Consider the following 9,453-nt stretch of genomic DNA (forward strand, 5'->3'; position numbering starts at 1 on the left):
TTTTATTTACTTACCTTTCCATCAGAAAAGTCATCTTGGAGTTTATTGATTGAAGGGGCCTGGGCAAGCTGGAGTGCTGTGTGAACTAGAAAGCAGCGTATATGGCTCGGAGGGTTATTGAAATGAGGCTTGTTGAGTTAATGCTTGTAACAGGGAGCCCTTTGAGATGACATTTGCTTTATAACATTTATTTGTTTTTGTTCAGAAGAAGTCAGGAGATCATCTGAATCTCACCGAGCAGACTCCCCTCCACCCCCTACCACTGAGAAGGCAGTTAGATATCAGGGATTCCAGACTGAGGTAGCAGGATGCATATTCGAATACAGGTAAGAGTGACTTGTCACATGAGCCAAGGACAGTGAGTTCAAAATGGTCTCTTTAGCCTGGAGATTATTGAAAATGACTCTGACAGAAATATCTATCCAAGACAGTGCCATAGACTGTCTCCCACTCTAAAGGCTTGTTTTGATCACAGAACCTGCACTCTGCCAGCGAGACAGGGGTTCTCCATTCTCTTGGATAAGGGGCGATCTTTGCAACTGGTTTGACTAATAGAAACTGCAGAAGTAGCATCATGCAGCTCCTGAGGGTAGACTGTAAAAGGAAATGCCACTTCTATTGGTTCTTAGAAGCCAGTAGCAATCTTGTAGAGAATCCAGGGCTCATAGGTGGATGTTTCAATAACTGGATCTAGCTGGGCCACTTGCTCCCAGGTAGCATCAACTACTGGACATATAAATGAAAGAGCTATAGGTAAGTGCATCTTCCAGCCCTAGAGTCTTCTGTTGAGATCTCAAAGAATCATACGTGGGTTGGAGACAGATTATCTTTCTAAGTTCATGGCTGACTTCCTGGGCTCTAGACAGTGTTAGTGAACTATCTCTTTAAGTCATTAAGTTTTGGGGTGACTTCATGTACAGCAACAAAGGACCAATTTAGTAGATGATATCTTAGAACAGGAGAGTTTGGGGTAAAGGATGTTGTTCCCCAAATAATCCTTGGTTGATACTGGAAGGAGTTTGGGGTTCAGAGTCTGTAAGGAGTAGTTTGTGGCCAGATAAGGTCTGGGAGAGGCAGGAGCATAGTTAAGAACTTTCTAGGTGGGTTAAACCCTTGTGAGATAGACAGGAAAGCAACTCAAGAGTGCCATTAGATTTTTGAGCTGACTCTCAAGGTCCTCACTAACCATCCTTCCTTGTGGTCATGGCTGGAATAGCATGAGCCTCAACCCCTGGATTCTTTAAGACACCAGCACATTCCCATATCTTAAACTTCTGAAAATTCCATGGCAGCACCTACTTATTTTCTACTGCTCATCTGTCTTTGCTAGAGTTGGAGATGAGCCTTTAGTATCCCTCAGGTAACCACAGCTTTGGAGTTCAAGATGTAAGATGTGTGGTTAGAAACAAAGACTTCATGCTCGTCAAGGTTCTTGGTTGTAAATAACACACAGTTCTCTATGATTCAGGCAGAAGGTGAGATTATTGAAATACTTATGAAAATTAAAGAACAAAAGCCAGTTCCCAAAGAGCCAGCACATGAGATTTTCATAGACCTAGAATGTGTGTATCTCTGAGCCCCAGATGGAGCCACTGGAATGACCACCATTGTGGTCCTAAGAAACTGGGTGTGGCTTATCAGTTAGGAGAGAACTTCCCCATCTCTACGTCTTTTGGTCACCAGTGTCAGATGTTTGTGACTGGTAGAACATAGGTGATGTGCCATCTCCTGTCTGTCAGAAAGCTGGGAAATGGAGACTCTGAGGAGTGTCAAGTACTGGGCAGACTAAAACTTCACATGCCCACCTCTGGGTTGTTCTGTACTTGTGATTATGGGTACATTTGTCTACTGATGTGCGGTTGTGAGGTGAAATGGAAATCAGGCCTTGAATTTGAGAACTCAAATTGGGTGTGTTGATTAGCTGCCTATTTCTTCCCAGTGTCTTTCTTGCCTTCCATATCTTGTGCTGTAGTGAGTCTGGATTACTGTAAACCACAGATTCCAGCAAGCTGAAGGCTGGAAGGAGAGAGAAGGCACTCTTTCTGTGTTGCTGTTCCTTATGTGTATGGGCTCTGGGAGTGACTGACTGATAATCTCAGTGTTAGCCACAGGGACTCAGTGCTGGTCTGAGAAGCCCTGACTTGCCAGCTCCATGTCCCCTTCTGACATTATGAGCTATGCCTCTGAGCCTGCACAATGTTCTTATATTTATTCCAGCTCTGGCCTCATTCTGGACACCCCAGTCTCTGCTTCCTGACCCTCTCCTCTTTATGTTCTTACATTCAAGACTTTGCAACTAGTTACTTGGAACAACTCCCCTCTACTTGAAACTCCCCATATGGTTCCAGTATCCTGAATACACTCTGATATGTATCCCAATTTGGTTCAAAACAATACCCATATGTAGCATAGTTCTCAATAGCAAAAAGTCTGTCTAGAATGCTCCATTTCATCTCCCCCCACTTCTATCTGAAGAACTCATATACACCATATAAAACAATTTTGGCATTACTTCTCTCATGATAATTTTCCTGATAATACTCTTACCCTACAGGATCAAAAGCAGCATCAGATACTCACAGTGTGATGTGATAGGAGAGCTTGTTTACATTGTGGGCTATGAAGACTGTAAGTGTATGTGCTAAAGAAGACACATGGAATAGCATTTCCTCTATGTATGTATGTATGTATGTATCAATCTACCATCCATCTATAAATTTATCACTTATTTATCTATATATCATCTATTTATCTATATCTATCTACATATCTACTATCTACTATCTATCTATCTATCTATCTATCTATCTATCTATCTATCTATCTATCTATCTATCTATCTATCATTGATCTATCATCTACCTATCATCTATCTATCTACCTATCTATGTATCATATACTTACCTACTTATCTGTGTGGGCACACATGTCAAGACCATGTGTGGAGGTCTGAGGACAACTTGTGGGAATCAGTGGGTTTTAGGGATTGAACTCAGATAGCCAGGCTTGGTGGCAAGCATCTTTGCCCCCTGAGCTATCTTGTCAACACTCCGGAAGCTTTTCTTAGGCTAGTGTGCTAATCTTGAAACCTGAGGTTCTAGCCAACATTTGGTTAGTATCTAGCTCTATAATCTTGGACAAATAAGTTGACTCCTCTGGGGTGCAGAAATTAGTGTGTTTTATTAGGATGGTAATTTCTAAACTTTTAAATGTTGCACGATGAATGACTTGTATGTTCAGTTTGGAAAACAGAAATAAACACACTGGTTACTCTGAAGGGTGGACATTGTAGAATTAGCTCCACTGTTACCTAACTCCCAAGCATCTGCTGCCATGTCTGCCAAATCTCAAAGTCTCCCTAGAGGATGGCGACAACTATCTTAGCTGGCTTTTCCAAAACATCTCAGTCATACACAGCGAGGATGAAAACCACTCAATATGTTGCCATACATGACTCCAGTGGTAGTTGGAACATGGCCTTCTAACTATTAGTAGATTTATAAGTCTGCATGCAAATTTTCTCAAAATCATGTTAAAAAAGACACACATATTTTCTCCTTTAAGTACCATACCAACTTAGTGACATGAGTAAGTGACATGCTGGGGGGGGGGGCATCTGAGGAAGATAGAACAAATCTTTTCTCATGAACTTGAGAGAATCATCAGAATGCCTTTGAACACTTGGCTTGTTTTTCCTGTTGGCAACATGGTCTTTTGAAACGAGCCCTATCTGCGTTGGTTCATCAGCTGACTGATCATCTCCTCTAAGAGCTGATGGGTGAGCATCATTATCTCATTGTGACACAATGGGGGATTATTTTTGCAGGCAGCCACAGAGGAGACATTTGACTTTTTTTTTCTTTTGGGCAAGTTTCTCTACCGGACTGTGTTTTCATTAAGGAGTTAAGAAACATGGGCCACAGGACAAATGAGAGACAGAATCTCTTCTAATGAGGCCGAGACTTGCTCTGAATTGCTAATGAGGAGAAACATTGACCATACAAGCTATCACTTGTTTTCTGTTCTGGTCCATTAAATTCATCATCATCATCATCATCATCATCATCATCATCATCATCATCACTACCAGCACTACATTGCCACCACTACCACCACTACCATTGTCTTTCTTATCATCCAGTTACTACTGTTATCTTTGAAGACCCCGTACATCACTGTGTCATGTACTATGCTAACAGCTAATATTCACTCTCCCACTACTCTTATAATTGCTATTCCCTTTCTTTGAGATGGGACCTCAAGTAGCCTAGGCTGTCCTCAAACTAACTATCTAGCTGAGGATGATCTTGAATCTCTGATCTTTCTGCCTTTGCCTCCTGAACATGGGCTTACAGACATGCACCACCACACTGGTTCATGTGGAAGGGCTTCATTCAAGCCAGGCAAGATTTCCACCAGCTGAGCTACATCTCCAGATTCTGCTTCTTACAGACAAAAGGTAGGTTTAGAGAAGTTCAGGTGTTTGTGTGTGTGTGTGTGTGTGTGTGTGTGTGTGTGTGTGTGTAAGTCTGAGTGTGTAGAGGGCAAGGACACTTTCAGATATCATCTAGATATCATTGTAAGGAATGCCATCCACCTCCTATGAGACAGGGTCTCTCACTGGTCTGAGCTTGCCACTTAGGATAGATATCTGGCCCTAGAACCCTTGATGTGTTTGTCTCAGCCTTCTACCACTGAGGGTACAATCTGTGTGCTACTATGCTGGCATTTTCACATGGGTTCTGGGGATGGAATTCAGGTCCTCATGCTGTTGTAATGGAGTCATCTCTCCAGCCTTCTTACTTACTGCTTTGCATTTATCATCTAGCTAATAGCAGAACTGGATGCAGACATGAGAGTTAAGCCATGCCTCAATTATAAGCCCTGTTACTCTACCCTCATCTCAAGAATCCCACGATGCAAGGTTATTGCACCATGCTTTTATCATATGAGTATGGTAACAGTACCAACATCAGCCTGTTCCCTCGCTCAGGAACAAACCAAGGTCCGTAAGGTTTCCAGGGTGGACCTCTTGACAACTAGGCCTTCATTTGCTTTCTTTCTGTGCTTGAGACTGTTGGGCTGTCTGTTGGACAGCTCAGGAGTACCACTGAATCAAGACCGAAGTCAATTAGCATGGGAAACCTGCCAGCTTCTCTTCCCAGCCCCAGCTGGTAAGAACTTCCCACAGGCAGTGTGCTCATCCCTGCAGGGGACTCTCCAGAAAGAGTGACATGTTTGCCTACTAGCCTCAAAAAGTCAATGAATAGTTGTAGAGGCAGAAGTAGAAAAGACGGTGAAAGAGAGATGATGAACACAGAGAATAAGCAGGCCAAACCATGAGGCTCTGGGCCTCATGAGAAGGGATGCATAGGCTACAGGATAGGGTGTGTCAAAGTGAGATCATGGTTCCAGGAACATTACAGGGACACTGCATCTTGGTTTCCATCCTCAGATAACATTGACTTACAGAGCTTTCTACAACAAGTTATCCTCCCACCTTTTTGGTAGTGTAGATTGGAGGCTAAGAGTGAGATCCTAGAGGTATTCTGCTTCAGTTTTGAACCTCATTTCCACCATTGACCAGTGGGTTGAGCAAGTTATTTAATCTCTTCAGGCTTCATGTGTCCCTTTCCACCAGTCTAGAAGAAGGAGATAGAGTATATTCAGGGCAGTATGGTTATAGATTTGCCCTATATAGAATGGAGATAGTATGTTACCCATCTCACATGGTTGTCATAAGGGTTAAGGGAAGGATGTTTGTAGAGTACCAAGTGCAGTAATTGGCCCACAGCATCGTCTAATTTAGGATGCTTACTGGCTGCAGTCAAACCTCCTACACAAAGTGGCTTCAAAATACAAGTGTGATGACTTTGTGTGAGCAGAGGTTGAAGAACAAGAAGCCATCCGTAGGGTTGGTTAAGTTAGTGTCATAATGATGCTCCTAAGAGCCTGGGTCTGGGCTGATGAGATGACTTAAGGGTAAAGTACTTATGAGGATCTAAGTTCAAATCCCCGGACCCAAGTAAATCTGGATTTAACGAGGTCATTGCGCCTGCAATCCTTGTACTCCTACAGCAAAATGGAAGGCAAAGCAGATTTTTGGATGCTTGCAGATCCGAGAGTGAACCTGTTGTACTCACAACAACATAGAGACCCAATTTCAAATAACATGGAAAGCGAAGACAAATACCTGAGACTGGACAAACACTCTGAATGCCAAATGTGTGCTATGGTGCATGCATTCACACCCTCCCCATGTGCACGCACGCACACACACACACACAAACACACACACACACATACACATACAGACACACATGCACATATACGCACATATACACACACATACACATACACACACATACACACACACATATATACACATACAGACACACACACACATACACACACACATGCCGTGGCACATGCACTCCCACACTGCCCATGCACCCATGAACACACACATACACAGAGCCCGAGTCTCCCTCTGTTTCTAGTTTATAATCCCAAGCCTCAGTAACACAGCCTTAGTTGGCAGCAGGATGCTCACATGTGTCCTAAGCATGGATTTTAGGTATGTCTATATGAATCGGAAGAGGCAGGATATCTTCTTTATTTGGAACAGAGAAATATTTCATAGAAAATAGGATTCCCAACCACAAATATCTTCTCGAACCTCAATGGCCAGAGATGTGTCATGTGCTTATTCTAACCTATCCCTGACAAGGGACTTAGGAGCAATGGTGCTCACCCTAAAATTAGAGGCTGCCATCCCTTCACCAGAGGTTTGTGTGGAGGGAGGTTAGAGGTCTAAACAAAACAGATGAGCTTTTAGGAAATTGATTAGGATAAGGCTGCTGGCTAGACACATGATAGAAATCTCTACAACCAATAAAAGGACCAATAAATCAAAGTGAGGGCTTGTAAGGTGTCTTTGAAGACAGTATTTTAAAGACATTCTCGTTGCTGTTGGGCTAACTCTGGAGCTGGAGTGACGGTGACACCTACTACATGGAGGAAAATAGAGTGAGATTATTGACATTGGCTTCATCTCACTGTGTCATGAAACATCCTGGGCATGCTGTCACAGATTTCTGATCAGTTGATGCTTACAACAGTTTGTCAAGTTGGGGGAAAAAAAAGAGCTTTTAATTTAACTCACACCATATTTAATAGGTTATGTGGGAGAGAATAGATTTCTTTAAAATTGAGTCTTCCTATAGAACCCCGAGAATGTAATCCAGGAAGAGTGTTGTGCAACTGGAGTTGTGGCCACCCAGGAGATTAACATAAGAGGATGGCGAGGGTGAAGTCAACTTGGCAGTAACACCGGGCCATCTTCCCATCTCAAAAACAGAAAAGGCTTCTGTTAAAAGCAAGTGTCAGAAACATCTGCTACAGGTGGCGACCATCTTAACAAATGCATCAAATGTACCCTCTGAAGAGGTATGTACCTCAGCATCTCTCAAACAGCAATTATTTATTCTTTCTAGGCTCCTATTCTATCCATATATTCTCCCAACTCATGTAGAAGACTTCCAGGAAATAGAAGTGACAGGCTTTTGGCTAGTACTTCTGCTGTCAATGTATCTTGTATTCCATGTCATATTTCACCCGTTGTGTTTTTATTCACATTTTACTTTGCAAATGGAAGACTTTTATGCCCTCATAACATAGTTAACATACACAGATACTTTTATGACACCTCAGAGGATAACAGAGTTTTCTGACTGAGTTTCCCTGGGTGCCAGTTTTGTTATCCTTTGCGAAATGGTTTCTTCCTTCTCTTAACAAGAATCTCAGATTTTAGGCAGACCCGAAGATCATCTTACACACTGGTGCTGTCTAGAAGGGGTCCTCTGGTTGCTGTTTTTGCTGATATTACTGGCCTCCATCTGGTGAGGGATATGAGACTGTGGTTTGCCTTTTTTCCAACTTGCAACTTCAGACTTTGATTCCATTGCAATTGTGAGTATATAGAGAAGTTGCCCCTGCATTGATAGGGAGAGCCAATGGAATGTGTGGTGTTATAATTTTATTGGTAGCAGCAATGATTGTTTCCAGTTGGCATAAAACTCATTATATCAAAGAGATTTCAGTTTATTTCATAAAGTGTGGATTTTCACTTGCTTCTGTTTAAATGACGTGAAGCCAATATAAAGTCCTGTTGATTTTAAATATTAGTTGTCTATTTCTAGACTGTGAACCATAGCTCTCACCAGGAAACTACTGTGTGCATTTCTCAAGTTGTTTTAATAAATGTCAATAGTAGAAACAATTGCTAAGGGTTTTTAAAGGGTGCATGGATGCATGTCTCTCTATGTGGGTGTGTGTATGCCTGTATGTGGGTGTGTGTATGTCAGGTGCCTGAGAGATCAGGAAAGAAAGTCAGATCCACTGGAGCTAGAGTTATAGGTGAGCCATCACTACTCAAGCCATCATTATTCAATTATTTTAAAATTGTAAAATAATCCCCATCTTTGAAAGTCTGTATAGCTTATCATTTTCTAGGGCCATCAAGATGACTCAATGGGAAATATGGTTGTTCTACAGTGCTGACAACCCTAGTTGGGTCTCTGGAACCTAAGTTAAAAGTGGAAGCAGAGAAGCAAAGACTTCATGGATTTAAAAAAAAATTCATAAGTTTGTAGTACAACCCATGTCTCATTGTGTTATTGTTGCATTTAAGATAGATTCTGAGGTGTGAGCTGTGTTCTTTTCATAATACCCATTCATTTTATATGCAGTGGAGTTCCTTTCATAATGGCAAAGTTAAATGACTGTATCTCAGTTAATCTCTCATGTTAACATTTTCAAGTTCAAGTTTCAGGTCTTGGTTCTAATCAGACACAGTGACGGTGCATGAAGCAGAAGATAACAGTAGAGCTTGTCAGTTTGTATTAGGAGTCAGAAAACTTGTCTGTAAGGCCCCAGACTTAGAGACCATATTGTTAAACTAAGAATTTGTTCCTGCAGTGCAACAGCATCTATGGCTAATTCTTAAACTATGCCTTTGTAAGTAGTTACAGATATAGATAGTGGCCATATTCAGATTCCAGTATAGTTTAGCAACCCCTAACCTACTGTATAGGTCTAGTTGCATCCAGAGGATATAGAGACAGAAGTTACACAAAGAACATCTTTTCTTGGACCTATGTTCTGAATATTGTACATGATTAAATATATAGTTTCATTCATTAGTGGGGGAGATATTTAAGTCTTTTGCTACGTGGTCCTTAAAATATTGCATTTTAGAACCTCTTTTACAGATAGGTATTTTAGAACATTGAAATATGGCCATCGGCAGGAAATAATCAAACTCAGGGGCGAAATCAACCAAGTGGAAACAAGAAGAACTAGTCAAAGAATCAACCAATCAAGGAGCTGGTTCTTTGAGAAAATCAACAAGATAGATAAACCCTTAGCCAGACTCACTAGAGGGCACAGGGA

The 9,453-nt window shown here is 41.7% G+C and overlaps 1 protein-coding gene across 7 annotated transcripts in view; it reads right to left on the minus strand.

The window, feature by feature from the left end:
• Adra1b (adrenoceptor alpha 1B) overlaps positions 1 to 9,453 on the minus strand; it is a 125,909-nt gene that overhangs the window by 95,870 nt on the left and 20,586 nt on the right. For 2 of the 7 annotated variants that reach the window (XM_029483751.1, XM_029483749.1), the window contains exons 2-3: positions 5,501 to 5,642; positions 15 to 85 (exon numbers count right to left, since the gene is read on the minus strand). The exons of the other annotated variants lie outside the window; for them this stretch is intronic. The gene's annotated coding sequence lies outside the window, so the exon portion shown is untranslated. The remainder of the gene's footprint in view (positions 1 to 14; positions 86 to 5,500; positions 5,643 to 9,453) is intronic. 7 annotated transcript variants of the gene reach the window in all.

Source organism: Mus caroli, chromosome 11 (assembly GCF_900094665.2).
Source record: "Mus caroli chromosome 11, CAROLI_EIJ_v1.1, whole genome shotgun sequence".
NCBI classification, from domain to species: Eukaryota; Metazoa; Chordata; class Mammalia; order Rodentia; family Muridae; genus Mus; species Mus caroli.